Source organism: Phyllostomus hastatus, unplaced genomic scaffold, assembly GCF_019186645.2.
Source record: "Phyllostomus hastatus isolate PE091 unplaced genomic scaffold, TTU_PhHast_1.1 phas_contig_86, whole genome shotgun sequence".
Classification (NCBI taxonomy): Eukaryota; Metazoa; Chordata; class Mammalia; order Chiroptera; family Phyllostomidae; genus Phyllostomus; species Phyllostomus hastatus.
In genome coordinates, this window is record NW_025333977.1 from 7343461 (window position 1) to 7359289 (window position 15829).

A 15829-nucleotide genomic window follows, 5' to 3' on the forward strand; every position below is an offset into this window, starting at 1 on the left:
TGGGTCTGTCACTAGCTGACACTTCATAAGGCCAAATATCTGGCTCAGAAAGTCAAGGGAAAGGAAAGCAGGGTCTATCTGTATTAACTTATGAAGCAGGTGAAATGTCTGAAACCCAGGTGGGCCTTTGTGAAAGGAAAGAAACAGCATCTGGAAATGGAATCCTAGACACATGTTCATGGCTGAAGAAAAAGTTGCGGCAGGAAGAACTGTCCTGCTGCTTTGAAGTAACACAAGGTCCTCAAAAGGAAGAAACAGGTTGGAAGTACATCCACCAGAAGACAGGAATCTTTTTCAGGCTTCACTGGAATAGAATTAGACATGCATTTATAAACTCTGTAAAATAAACTGAGTCCCTATTTTTGAAATCCAGAAGTTATTTGGCTTCTATGAGATGAAGCAATTTCAGATGTGACTCATCTTATCCCTTGATAAGTGAAGACATGATGCCTTTTTCACCTATGCACATGCTCGTGGGACTTCCATGACCTTAGGAAGGCTATGTGGCGGCTGTATTTGGGACAAGATCCTCTCAAATATTAGGCAACATTGTAAATATTACTTATTCAAAAATAATTGCTGATCCCAGCAGTGTTACTAAAGGCATTAGAATATCTTTAATGTGAAATCATTTCTCAAAACTGTTTCAAAACAATTGCCCAAGTTGTTTTAATTATGGCTTAGTGTTCTAATCTGTTCGCCCATCTTGTTGACCTATATGCTCTGTATAAACTGTCCCGTCTGTGTTATTTTAAAACAAGTCCTCATACACCAACTCTCTCTATCATGGGAAGAAAGTAGTTTCACCCTTATCACACTATTAGGGGAATGTAATGCTTTAATACTTTTGAGATTGTGAGATGTGAAGCAATTGGTTGTGAGTTTGGATCAAGATTTGATTTGGGGATTCATTTTGCCTTCCAGAATGATCGGAGACAGAGAAGGAAACCAGCAGGTTGGGAAGGAGCTCCTGGAAGTTAAAGGAAGTTATCTGATAGAATGTATATGCTGATACCATGGATCCCCCAATGCACACAAGTCTTCCTCTGGGTTCCTGGCACAAAATATTTCAGAAAATCATCCTTATTCACTTAGCAAATGGATGTGGGCAGAACACTTCACCTGTGATAACAACCTGTGTCGCAATCACGGGCTGGCAGTGACCGCGGAACGCTGTGGATGGCTCACCAACACATGAGAAAAACATACACAGAAGCAACCAGGTCCTGTGGGGAAGTAGGAACAGAATGGCCACTCTCTCTGGTGGGGAGAGCGCCCCGTTTCCCTGCTGGAGAGGCTTTTTATTGGTCTTGTTTGCATAAGAATTCAGGTGAAGCTCATTACTCATTGCTAGAAAGTAAGGATCAAACAATAGGTAACAAGGAAGTCTGAGGACCTATTTTGAGTCAAAGAGCTGTAAAAACTTTAAGGAACAAAATTACTCCTTCCCTGGACCCTCATCATTCAACTGATAGCATTCTAAACAAAGCAGGTTTCACAGGATTTTACATATTCTTTCTTAGGCCTGATCACCCAGGGAACCCGCCCTTTTCAGCACAGAGCTGCACCACCCTGTCATTGTTTCAGACTTAGGTGGAGCAAGGGAACTCAGGCAACCAAGAGATAAGGAGATTTTTCTCCTAGACGATGAGGACTCAGGCTATGTCAAAGCCGAGGGGCGAGGGTCCATCACCCCCTTTTGCTGTAGCCCCCAAAGTCCTTTCTTGGGGGCCTCCCACATGATCGTGCCTGTCTTAAGTCGTTCCCTTCTTGGGGAATCTTACCCGTCATTGCTAACCGACCAAGAATTGGGGCCAGTTATGAATGAAGTAAAAGGAGCAGAAGTGGCGCTCCTGCCAGGGAGATAAGCTTTTGTCTCCTTGCTGGCTTATGGTCCAAGGCCACTCTCTCAGCCTTAGCCTTGGCGGGGGTTACAGCTTCTGATACCAGGCAGGGCAGTTCCCAACAAGCCAGCATTTTTAATATTACATCTTACAGTCTCTTCCCACTACCTAAGCAATCACCCCATGGAGAACCTCATGATTCTCTTTCCACATCAGGACTTTTTATAACTTTGTCTTTTGCTGTTGCTCTTGTTTCTTTAAAAAAATCTTTAGTCACCCTGGCTGGCATAGCTCAGTGGATTGAGTGCGGGCTGCGAACCAAAGTGTTGCAGGTTTGATTCCCAGTCAGGGTACATGCCTAGGTTGCAAGCCATGACCCCCAGCAACTGCACATTGATGTTTCTCTCTCTCTCTCTATCTCCCTCCCTTTCCTCTCTAAAAATAAATAAATAAAATCTTTTTAAAAATCTTTAGTCTTCTTCCTCTTTAGCACGGAGTTATTTGTTCTGTCATTTATGCCTGCCACAGTGCTTGGTTCATAAGTCTGTACAAGCATGGAGTCTGTGGTTACTATACTATTTCTGTCTTTTTGTAAAAAAAAAAAAGAGAGTTTATTTAGTTCTAGAAAGAGGGGAAGGGAGGAAGAAGGAGAGGGAGAGAAACATCAATGTGTGGTTGCCTCTTGCGCACCCCTACCTGAGGACCTGGCCTTCAACCCAGGCATGTTCCCTGATTGGAAATTGAACCCACGACCCTTTGGTTTGCAGGCTGGCACTCAATCCACCGAGGCACACCAGCCAGGGGCTATTTCTGTCTTTTCCCTTCACCACAAAGACAGAGTCTGTTGTTTAGTCATCTTTGGTCCTGCCAAATTGCAGGGATACTCAAAACTCTTGAATGTCAAATGGTTTCCTATGCATTACTGTATGTATGGTCAAACTCACTGCCCAGAATGTTTTAAGCTTGAATGCGTATGCTTGTCTTAATTTTTCAATTCTATAGTGATGTGTTGTGAGAAACAGTCACTTAAATTCACTGGGCATTTTGTTTTTTTTCTATTGAAAGTTGCATTTTTCTAGATGATGTCCAAGATGCCTTTTAGTCTCACATCGTTAGTCTGCAGTTCAGATCTTTCAGTGTATCCTTGGGCAAGTTATGTAATCTTGTTGTTAAATAAAGAAAATGCTTCTGAATTCCAAAGGTGCTTGTGAGGATTAAGTGAGATAAGATCTGGAATGAATTTAAATTGGCCCAGTAAATATATGTTTAATGAGTGTCTGCCTGTGTGCCAGGAATTGTGCTAGGTATTGGGCCTGCAGAGATGACTGAGACACTGTTTCGACTCTGGGGAAGGTACGATCAAGAAGTCTTGGCTGGGACATAATATGGACTCAGTAGCTGTTTGCTCTCTTCTCCTTTCTCTCCCTGGTCTCTCGGTTATTTAACACTGGGGTTTGGAATGATATTAAAATACAGTGATGAACCTTACTTCAAGACCAGAAGCTAAAGTTCATGGCATTCCTTAACAGTGAAAGGGATGACATAATTTGTAAATAAGGAGGTCAGACCAGAACAGCTCCAGATCACATGGGAGTTGTGTGCTTCGGAAGAAGAATGTTGTGGGAGTAACTGGCTTGATGTTCTCTCAGCCTGGGAAGAGCATTTAAGATGCCTTATCTTAGAAAGAATAGAACTTATTTCTGGTTTATTAGCAGAGGAACAAAGTAAACATGGCCTAATTTTCCTAATGTAGTAATTTTCTATGTGTTACATGCAATAAATTCATTGCTTAAGAATGTTATGCTGTTTTTTTTCAAAACACACCACCCAGTGGGTTTGGCCTCCAGAAAAGCTGCCAACACATTTGAGAGATGTGCACTGGACATTCAGTTCTGATACTTCTTTCCTGCCCACCTCACTTCATTGCATTTAGTGCCATGTCTCTATGCCAACCATTTACGTATATCTGAAGTTGTGGTCACACCCTGGACTGTCTGCTGAAAATGAACAATCCAATGATTTCTTCACAAAGATGTACTTAACTACTCACAATTTTAAAAACACCAAGGTGAGAAAGTCAGAAAGTGCTGGACTTTAAAAAATGATTTTATTTATTTTTCTAAAGAGAGGGGAAGGGAGGGGAAAAGAGAGGGAGAGAAATGTCACCATGTGAGAGAAACATCTATCAGTTGCCTCTTGCATACCCCCAGCTAGGGACCTGGTCCACAGTCTTGGCATGTGCCCTGATGGGGAATCAAACCAGCAACATTGTAGTTTGCAGGCTGACACTGAACCCACTGAGCCACACCAGCCAGGACTGAACTCTTTTTTTTTTTTTTAAGCATCAACTACTTGGCTGTTGTTGTGGAGATTGGCTGAGTGCTTTAATAGAGTGAGTTATATCAATAATGAATGATGGATGATGAATTATCAAAGTAAGGGAAGGAATTCTCAGTAGAGGAAAAAGAAATCTAAAAGCACTGAGGTAAAAAGGAGTGTTCAGGGATGTCAAGAGTGTATTTTGATTTCAAGGTGGGCAATGGAGCTGCTCTGGTTGGAGTGTTGCATGTAAACTGTCCTTTACATAGTTCCAAGGAGTTGGGACACTGTTCTGTGAGGAGGAGCCACTGAAGTCTTTTAAGCAGGATAATGAAAGTCTTGCTTTTGTATTAGCACTTGGTCAGTCTGCCACTTGTGTCTGCCCACATTGCCTCTGAGAGTGCTACAGGAGTCAGTAAGGACTTCCAGATGTCCAGGTCCAGGTACCGTTCACGGTCTCCAGCTTCAGCATATAGGACGTAGAGGCCTAACTCTGGAGCAATGGGTGCATTTAGATGTGTAGCTGGAGGAGAATCTCTGTTGACTTAGTGGAAAAGTGTAAGGATCCTCCTGGAGCCTCAGCGAGGGACCACCAGTTCTTGCAGTTGTACAGACAGAATGACATGTGCTTGTAGCTCTTATCTCCATTTGCAACCAGGAGGATTCTGTCTCTGTGCAAATGATATGAATTGAGTAGCATGTCAAATGACACCAGTGCAAACTTGATTCTTTAATAGAAAGCCCAAACTTTGTTTATTTGGAGTATTGAAGTCAGTATTTGTTACCCATTCTAGCCCTACCACATTAAAGGAAGAAGCTGAAGAAGTCTTGCAGGTGCCTGAGAGCAATGGTAGAATCCTGACAGCTGCCCCCATTCTATTGAGAAGCAACAATGTTATATGGAAAGTTGATCTTGCCTGAAGGAAGTGCTGTTTCTTGCTGGTGATTGGTTGAGAAGTGGTATGGGACCCAATTCTGGTGTATGAAATGCAAGAGGAGGTGTCCTGGAGCCATTTTGCAAAGTTCTCTCCTTTTGAAAGTTGGATGAGAAACCAGTCTCTCTACCTTTTGCTGAATGTGAGCATGGGGCCAATAGCTAGGATTGTCCTGGAAGGCACCTTAGGACTTTGGGGTTAAGTTAGGTTAAATCTTGGAGCTGAGAATGAAGACAGAAAGACCCAAGGTCTTGATGTCATAATCAAGCCTTTGAATGAATCTTTCCTGAAACCTGTTCCACCTCTGTCTTTTTATTCATGATAATTTAAACATAATAAAGCAGGTTTTTGCACTCTTTTTCTGTTTCACTGTGACATGCCACTCCTTCTTTTCAAACCACGCACCTGGCTCTGCTTATGGTTCTCTTCCATAATTATCTCCTTGATTCTTAGCTCATTGCTCCATACTCAGTTAAGAAATTGACACCTGACTGCTATTGTCTTTTGTTCTCAAATACTGCCATCATCCATGGTAATTTCCATATCCCTGGCATGCAGTGTCCAGCATCCTTACATGGGGGCACCGAAGCCCTGCTCTGATCCCATTTACCTCCATTTCTCCCCAGCACTCATTTCCAAATTCACATCTTAAATTTTGCTTTCTTATTCTCTAACCACAAAGCTTTATTCCTGTCACTACTCCTGCCAGTTCTATGTCCTTCCTTCCAACTGAACCTGGTTTTCTACCTTATCCCACCTCCCAGCTCTGGCTTCCTCCCTGGCTTCCCATTTGTTAAGTTCCTTACGAGTTTCCCTTCCCTCCTTGAACTAGCCCAGAACCTGTGTTTCCACATCTCCACTGCCCTGTTGTGAGTGCTCTGCTTCTCTCTGCCTTGGGCCGTCTGCTAATTTCCAGTAGCCCTTACCTTTTGAGTGATTGGACCATTATTGTTACAGCTGGTATTTCTGGGTGAGGTGTTGCTGAGCCAAAGCACACAACTAGACTTAATCCATTAAAGTTTTCTTTTTAAATTCTTCTGGGCATAAGTACCAATCAGTGTTCTTTTTATTCAGATATTTCTGTCACATTAACCATTCATAACTTTTACCTACTCTTCAAACCCCTCTCCACTTTTTCAGTCCCTCACTCTCAGTGGCTGTCCTGGCTTCCTGCTTCACCTAGAGAATAGAAGCCACCAATAAAAGTCATCTCACAGATGCCTATCTTCAACCCAGCTGGCTCTTTCCCCACCTTTCCAATTCCTGCTTCCGTGTCAAAGGAAACAGCACTTAGTGGATGTCTTGCAGGCATTCAGGACCAGGCAGGTTCACACAGAATTCTGGCAGGTGGAAGAAAATTTCTGGAGCCATGGAGATATGACTTTATTCTGGGGTGGGGCGATCCACGCACACCACAAGCCACGTGTCGCACCTTGGGAAGTCCCAACTCTCTTAGGTATTCAATGCACACAAAGTCGAAAGGGTGCCAAAATGTTATATAACAGCCTGATTCTGCACATGTGGGCCCATTCTCAAGGTGGTATGAACATGGCTAAGTCGTAGTCGGACATCTGGGTGAGGGAGCCTGCCCGACTTCATTTTTCCTACAGAGGAGAAAGACCTTTCCGTGGGTGTTCTTGACTCTATTGTTTGGCCAGTTCTAGAGGGTTTTTTTTTTTTTTTACCAATGATTAGTCAGGTTCACATGTGTTCCCTATGTTTACAGCGTCTTCGTCCCTGCTTTTTCTGGGTCCATTCTTGTGAAGACTGGCACATGTTGGCTTGGTCCTGGAAGATTCAGTAGCAGCCATTCCTGACATGCACTTTACCCAGGCCAGGGTGTCCATGTGCCCACCTGCTGATGGCAAGGGAATTAGCTGAGCCATTGAAGGGTAGCAGTCAGCAGAGAACCCCAAGCAAACTAACTGCCTGCTGACCTTTATTTTCCCTTAACTTTCAGTGACCAAACTTCTTTTAAAATTTATTTTTCAGTCACAGTTGACCTTTAATATCATTCTGCTCCAGTTTCAGATGTATAGCAAAGTGGCCAGAAAATCATGCATTCTACAGAGTGGTTCCCCTGCTGGCCCAAGCACCTGCTGGGCCATACACATTTATCTCAACGTTATTGGTTATACTCCCCATGCTGTAATGCACATCCCTGTGGCTACTCTGCAACTGTCCATTTGTCCTACTAGTCCCTTTGCCTTCTTCACCCAGCCCCCCAAGCACCCTCCCCTCTGACAGCTGTCAGTGTGTTCCCTGTATCTATGAGTCTGTTTCTGTTTTGTTTGTTAGTTTAGTTTGTTCATTAGATTTCACACGTAAGTGAAATCATACAGTATTTGTGTTTCTCTGACTTATTTCACTTAACATATAATACCCTCTAGTTCTGCCCATGCTGTGAGCAAACTTTTACTTCATGCTCCTGCTCAGCTCTCTGATCCCCACTGGGATTAGAATTTCTGCAGAATTTTGCCTGCTTAGCGGGTATCATCAGTTAGATTGCCTTTTAGTGCAAAACTGCTTTTATAGTAATTTTAAACACAAAGAAATGTTGTTAGAAAGGCATTGAGGGCTCCAAGAATCAGTAAGAGACTGCAGGACAAGTTTGGCAAGGACAGAAGCAGGGTAGCTCCAGAAGGTCAGGAGGAAGGGCAGCACACCAGATGTCTGGCTAGAAGGCTGTGGCTTTGCTATAGACACGGTCACTGCTGCTGTAGCTGTGGACAGGTTCTCACTGTGCTCGTTTCGCTGTGTTACTTATCCAGAATTCAATGTCCTGAGCAAGAGCATCAGGTTGGGGAATGCCAAGTCTCTTGTTTGCATTGTGCCTGCCAGGGTAGGAACGATGGCAGGGAGGCGAGGCTCCGATCCCTTCGAGTTCTGTCTGCAGTGGGAGGCAGGATGCTGCATCCCATCTTGACCACCCTTTGGCGTTCCAACATCTGTGCGCTTCCTGACCATACTTACAGTTCTGCTTCCTGTAATACCTGAAAAATGAACTCATCCTCTTCCTGATGAAAGAAGAATCCTGATTTGCTTCACTCGGTTCCAAATGCAGTGGTTCAATGTTTCCTTTCATTTACCTAGAAAGAGAAATGCTGCCATTGTTTAAAACCTGTAACGACACCGTAAACTCGTAGGGCCTCCATTGCCTCTGCAAAAGAGCTTTGCAGATTTAGAACCACTACAGTAAATGAGCAGCAGCATAGTTATTTCCTAATAGGATAACATACCTCTGACCTCATTTCCAACTAATTTTCCTCTTTTTATTTTACCCAGCTTTTTGCCCATAGAAAAGGAGGCACAGTTGAAAATTCAATGTTGAAGTAAGAACATTTCTTTTTATCAAACCATGGTATAACCTGAGGATTAGTAAATTTCTGCAAATATAAATATGAAGTACCAGGTCACCAAAACACACCAGTTCTCCCTGGTTTTTCTTTTATGAACTTTTTTTATGTGTTGACATTTTTTAATCTACTCTTAAGTATGATTCCTACATAGCACAATTATGGTATGAAAAACACGGGAGGCTAAGCTATTTCAGGGAAACTTTCTAAATGATAAACATGAACTCCTGCCTTTCCCCCACCCCTCTGCTTCTAGCAAAGGTGTTGGCAAGCCCTGGAAACATTTTTAGACCTAGCAATTTTTCTCACACCATCATCATCGTTACATCACATGGCCTTTGGGTTGGCTGCCTGATAACTTCCTGTCACAGCCTGGCAAGCTGAAGGCAAATGCCTATAATTTAGACTCACATTTCTCTAGACCATTCAGGCTCTAGACCAGGAAACCAATAAAGATTTCCACAATCCGCCTATTGGAATTTTCTCTATCACCTTGGTTATCAGTGTTGAAAGACAAAGCCAAATGCTTTTAACAGAAGTGGTCAACAGGCTTCTTGGGGCTTTAGGGGTAGAAATCGCTTTGTTTATTAGCCGTTATTCTTAGATAGACTTGAGTGGTCATGAAATCTTTTTTCCCTCATCTTTACTGTAGAAAAATAGTGCTCCATACCATTTCATAATATTCAAGGACTTATTTATTACAATGATTATAAAACTTTATTAGTGTGTCCATAATTTATATTAACATCGTAAGTTAGTAATTCTGCAATTCAGATTGTTTTGTGTCTTATTTGTTTGCATTGCTGTGTTGGAGTTTTCACAATTTACATCCCCTTTTGTGATGTGGGCAGCCTGGAAACTGCTGCTCAGACGCCCTGCTGTGCTGCGTGTGGTTGGTGGAGAGCCCCAACTTCTGGCTTCTCAATCCACCATTGCCTCTTCCCCAAGGACGCCCTTTCCACAAGCTGCTTTCAGCCACTTAGTGTGGCAGGCATGCCAAGAGGAGTCGAGTCTTGCAAAAAGCAGGTTTTCTCTACAGAGCAGCTTTGGTTTGAGGACCCCCCCCCCCCCGCCACCACCAGTGGCCTGGATGAAGCACCGCTGAATGATCCTGCAGTCTGAGTCTCTACTTAACCAGTCCATCTTCATCTCCTCTCAACTTCGCATCGTCAGACCTGCATCGGGGTTTGAATGGTTGCTTCACCTCCTTTCCCCCCTTCCATTTTTCCCCTCAGATGTTTTAAATACATCTCTTGCATGTTGAATCCCACCTTGCCGTCTGCTTCTTTTAGAGTGTCTTTCATATTGTTTCATCACTTACAGTTTCCAAAGCTCCAATCATTAAACTTTTTTGATTACTTTATTTCTTACCTTTTTAAACTTTTTAAAAAATTATACTTGGCATACAATATTACATTAGTTTCACGTGTATAACATAGGGCTTCAACATCAAAGTGACCACTTTTGCTGTTTGCTGAATTCACTAATTATCATCATGGTGGTTCATTTTTTCCTGCAAACTGTGATGTTTTTATGAAGGCCTATTTGCAGTAAAGACTTTTATTGAAGGGCTCTGTGATTCTTAGGTAATGCATGTAAATACCAGTTTTGAGTTTTCTTCTGAATGAACCCTAGAAAGTTCAATGGTCTGCATGAATTATAATATTAATTTTATGGCTAGAATCAAAGGGCAGTTTTTATTTTTGCTTCTGGAAATAACACTTTTCTTCTTTGGAGCAGAACTATTAAAACAAATCAATTTCATCTTGTCCATCATTTCTGTGTGTTTGTATTTTTGTTTGTTTCCGTCCATGTCAGGTCAATCTATCAAGTCTCTATATGTCTGGGTAGGATCCTATAGCATTGATTATTATCTGCTGAGTAATTGTTACAAACTCAGTGTACATTCAGTATTGCTCATACTCCGTCTATCAGCTTCATCTAATTTTTAAAATTATCTGTCTTATCTATCTTCCTTGAGTAAACTCCTTGGGGGAAGGTTCCATGTTTTGTTCTTTTTGTATTCTGTCTCATCGAAAAGATCTACCCTAATAACAGTTCAATGAATGTTTTAATGGTTCACTTTTAAAATGTATAAAACAAAAATAATCTGTGAGGTGGCTCCATGGGAAGTTTTAAAAATGTGCATTAACCATTAAAAAACTGCATCTTTCACCAAAACAGGGTGCAGGCTTTGGAATGAAAGTGAGGAGGTCTTGTTTATAGTTTATGAGGGTTGATAAAATATTAAAGAGTGTCTTATTAATATGAATCATGCCATTAAGGTCATATGAGCCACGAGGTTATGTCTAGGCTCTGGTTTACACTGTCTTAAAGTAAATGTTTCAAGAAATCCGGTCATGGTTATGGCTACCAGTCGAGGCAGGTAAAACCAGGCTGCGCCCTGTCTTAGTGGATTGTGGAGCTGTTGCTTCTCTGTCACAGCCATGGGGAGATGCCCGTGGAAACCTTTGCGACCATTCTGCTGCACGGACAAACCCAAAGGGAGAATGTTAGCATTTCAGTGGGGGAACCCTTGACCAGTGGAGGATGGGAGAATGGAGAAATCATCTACTCTTCTATCACTTGGGTAGACAGCTCTGAATCACATTCTACACAGGTTCTCAAAGAGTCTCTAGCAGGATCAGGGCCCAGTTGCCCACAGCACAGACCAGTTTGATATGATAGCAGTTTCCCTTTATCCATGGTTTCACTTTCCATGGTTTTAGTTACCTGAGTCGACCGTCATCTGAACACAATAAAGAGAACATTCTATGAACAAACAAGTCATAAGTTTTAATTGGCCACTGTTATGAGTAGTGTGATGAAATCTCACACCATTTAGGTTTGTCTCACCCAGGAGGCGGATCATCCCTTAGTCCAGCCTATCCTCGCTGTATTTGTTGCCAGCTCATCAGTCACTTAGCAGCCGTCTCAGTTTTCTGATTGACTGCTGTGGTGTCACAGTGCCTGTGCTCAAGTCACCCTTATTTTACTTAATATGACCTCGAAGTACCAGAATAGTGATGCTGGCCATTCACATATGCCAAAGAGAAGAAAGTGAAAAGATATATGTGTCTAGGAAAAGCATAGTATATATTGCGTTTGGTACTCTCCATGGTTTCAGGCATCCACTGTGGTTCTTGGAACATATCCCCCTTGGATAAGATGGGGACTACATACTCTACAGCCTTTGTTTATCTTCCTCTTCCCAATTTTACCCTCCTAAGCGCCTTACTCTTGTTCCTTAGGATTAACTACCCACAAATTACTTTCACCTGTCACAGAGTCTGCTTTTTGGGGGGAACCTAGGCTAAGACATCTAAAATGACATATCACAGGACAGTTGGTGAAGGGACTTAACTTCCCTGAAGGAGAGCTTCATCTTTATCAAATAATGTGTAAACCTTATTTAGAAACATATGTCTGTTTGACATATGTCTGGCTAAGATGAAGAGTCAGGCTTTTCAGATCCCAGAGCCTTGGATTTTGGTGTGGGAATCTTTAAGCCACTGTTGCCAAGGAGGGTTGAATTGGTGGGAAGAGGTGCGGAGGTGTACAGGCACTGTAGGGTCAAAAAACACAGAACAAAGGACTTAAAAAAACTGCATGTTGTTCTTCCACATTATGAACTCTGTATTCTCAACTATCTTCTTTTTTTCTCAAATGAAAGAAAAAATGGCATTGTTTAAAAAATTGTGTTGGAATCATATAAATCCAACTGATGATTGAATCAAGATTCTGGTATCCAGGGCGTACAGACCCGATGGCCAGCTAACAGGTCCAACAGAATGCTCCTTGAATAAAGTCCATTCTCCTGTGACTGTTAAACCAATTGAAGCCAAAGGGAATGAAATATTCCCTAGGTGCTTTAATCCTAGTTTTTCCTGCCTTCACCAAATTGCTTAAAGTGCGTATCTCCACAGGCTGGGGAAGTTTTAGTGTGTCCCTTTCATAGTTGCTCTGATGAGCCCTACTTTTAGTAGAGGTCACTGTTAGGATTTTCAACCACAGCTTTTTTGGGAGTTAAGCCTAACAGAGCTTGAAAGGTACTTAAGAGATAGAGATATCTTGTCTATCTCTTGATTAAACATTTACAGATGGACTGGTATATAAATGTATCATATCAAGAAGAGCCAACCTTCACATGAAGCATAAATTATCTCAAGCTTAAACAGATTGTTATATAAAGAATATGTGGTAATACAAACAATAAGAACAACAAATTATCAAGATCTTACTTGTGCAAGGCTAGATGCTATAGCTAGATGCTTTCCACATACCATTTTTGGTCCTCAGAACAACATTGCAAGGTCAATATTATTCTCTTTATTTTCCAGTAGAAGAAAATGATACAATTCCTCACCCAAGGACATACGGTTGGCAAATGTCAGTGTTGGATGAGAAGAATAACATCAGCATCATCATCATTAAGATTGTTGGTACTCATTATGAACAGACTGTGCCCACACCTGGGACAAACACCTTACATATGTTATTTTTTGTTGCCCATAATAACTTCTAGAGTTAGTCATATCATGCCCATAATATATACATGAAGAAAGTGAATTTTAAAGGTGAAGTGACTTCATCAAGGTCGTGCAATGCGTACATAACAGCTCTGGAATTTTAATTGGGATGTGAAGTGCTCTATGCCTTCACCCACTCTGCTAGCACTCTGAAAACAGATTTCTCATGTGTTACCCTATGCTTGTTTCAATTGACATGTTTCTATTAAGCATGTGACAGGGTTAAGTTCCATTTCCCACTATTTTCCCCAAGGGTCTGACTAGCGCTGCTCTCTTCAAGGGACTGCTCACACGTCTAGTTTCAGCAATGTGCAAAACAACCGAAGGGAAGAAAACCTCTTCCTCCAAGGCCTCTCTTATGCATGGTTCATTTTCTGGACTAACAAGACCTAGAGGTGACCCCACAGGGTCAACCAGTGAAACATTGCTAACTCCAGTGCCTCATGAAGCAGTGAACAAGGTTTAAAAGCAAATAGGCACATTTTACGGTAAATCAGTTTCATTTGTGAGATTTCCTCAAATGGTGTCTAAGGAACCATGACAAGCTGGAAAACTTGATTGAATATGGATTCCGTTGGCTACTGTTCTATTCTCCTTCCTTCTGACACAGGCTGTTTGTTAAATAGCAGAATGATAGATCCTCAGGATTAAAGGTGGGGAGAAATAATTTCATGTGTAGGTTGCATAGCAACTTTCTAGGTTTTAGCAAAGTGTCTTTGAAGTTTCTGTGTTCAAAGAAAAACTAAGAACAGTACGAAGGAGAGAAACAACAGTATGATTTTTATTTCTAGAGTTAGCAACATAGTGTCAGACTAGTTTCTTATTTTCTATTTGAATTCTTAAAACATCCTTTTTCCACTCACCCTGAGAATGTCTCACCTAAATAGGAAGCATGACTATTGTTGAGAATTCCTTAAAATAAATGCAAGGCCCATTATCTAATTCCTAAATAGCAGAACAACACAGCACACAAAAATATAGTTTTCACATACATCTGAATACGTAAACTAAATATAGTTTTCATACACGCTGGAATACCTAAACTACAGAGGAGTGTGTATGGATAGAAATGGGATCCACCACTAATTAACTGTACTATGTTGGAGAAGATTCTGGCATCTATGAACAGTTTCTATATCTGTAAATCAGGGTTATGTCTTCTAAGAATCTCTAAAAGTTTTCCAGGTCCTAAGATTTTCATGTATTCTATTTGACACAAGGGCAAAATTACATTATAGATGATACTGAAGGAGAAAAAATTAGGGATTCCTGATTATAATCTTCTAATTTATGCTATAATGTTTACCCTGCTTTCCCTCCATGTCTCTTATGTGGTTTGTGGTTTTTCTTGACTGCCTTTCCGGCTAACTTTCCTGAAAAGGGACACCAATGGGTTATTGTCATGCAACCTTTCTTAAGAGACCATTTCCCAAGAGGGCAATCCAGCTGGCCCAGGGCTAGCCTTTGATTTGGAAATGCCACTAGAAAAATAATCTCTGCCAATGATGTAACGATGTCCTGACTGGAGGGTGAAAGAGCAGAGCCACGGGGTTGATCTGATTTTCCAAATCCTTTAATGTCAATTGAGTGCAGTCTCATAAGGTGGTCATTCATAGGCTAATTTCTTCTTCTTGCATTCCAAATAAGGGAAAAAGAGTATGGAATCCAGTCCTGTAAGAGGAAAAGTGAGCAGGATGCCTACAACATTCTTCCTTCATGCCCCAAGAAATAAGAGGGAAGGAAGCTCTAATATTTGCTGAGTGTCCTCTTTAAATAAGATATTTACTATGGTGGACCATAGGAAAGAAAACCTTAGCTTCTTTATTTTACAGACAAAGAGACTGAGGTTCAGAGTGGTTAAATCTCTCAAAAATTAGTTACTTCTGGCTTTCCGCACGGAGGAGGCAAAGGTACCCCTTTCTTCAGTCGTCCAGAATCTGGGTTCATCCGACACTAGCTGCCTCCACCATGCTGCCGAAGTTCACCCCAAAGAGATCAAAGTCATTTACCTGAGGTGAACCTGCAGGGAAGTCAGTGCCACCTCCGCCCTGGCCCCAAGATCTGCCCCTTGGGCCTGTCTCCAAAAAAGGTTGGTGGTGATGACACCGCCAAAGCAGCCGGTGACTGGAAGGGTCTGAGGACCACAGTGAAACTGACCATTCAGCACAGACAGTCCCGGATTGAAGTAGTGCCTTCTGCCTCTGCCCTGATCATCAAAGCCCTCAAAGAACCACCGCGAGACAGAAAGAAGCAAACAAACAAAACACACACACACACACACACACACACACCCCATTAAGCACAGTGGAAATATCACTTTTGATGAGATCTCAGCATTGCCGGACAGATGGCGGCACAGATCTTCAACTAGAGAACTCCTGGAACCTTTAAAGAGATCCCGAGACCGCCCAGTCTGCGGGCTGCAATGTCGATGGCCGCCACCGTTTCGACGTTATAGACGACATCAACAGTGGTGCAGTGGGGTGCCCCGCTAGTTGAGATCTACAAAGGAAAATATTTCAATTAAAGATCGTTTAACAACCAAAAAAAAAAAAAAAGAATTACACAGCTAAGCATTCATGGAGCAAGAATTCAGTCCTAGACGTGTCTCCTTCTCTGGTCCTACTGCGCTTGGCTCTGCAGTGTGAGTAGAAGCAGGGGTGGCTCTCTGAGGGGCCCGCTGCCATAGCGAGACTGTTGACATTAAGTTAGGTTATGTCTCTGTTTGTGAGCTCAGGGATTTAAGTTGAATTAATAAATGTTTTATAATGAAATCCTATACAAAATAGTACTGTGGACGCTCTTATTAAGATTTGGTGCCAGTTAAGCTTCTTTTACCTATCAAT

General features: G+C 42.0%; 1 pseudogene; it reads left to right on the plus strand.

Moving 5' to 3' along the window:
- Positions 1-15482, plus strand: part of LOC123826935 — a 44681-nt pseudogene extending 29199 nt beyond the window's left edge.
- The last annotated feature ends 347 nt before the right edge of the window (positions 15483-15829 follow it).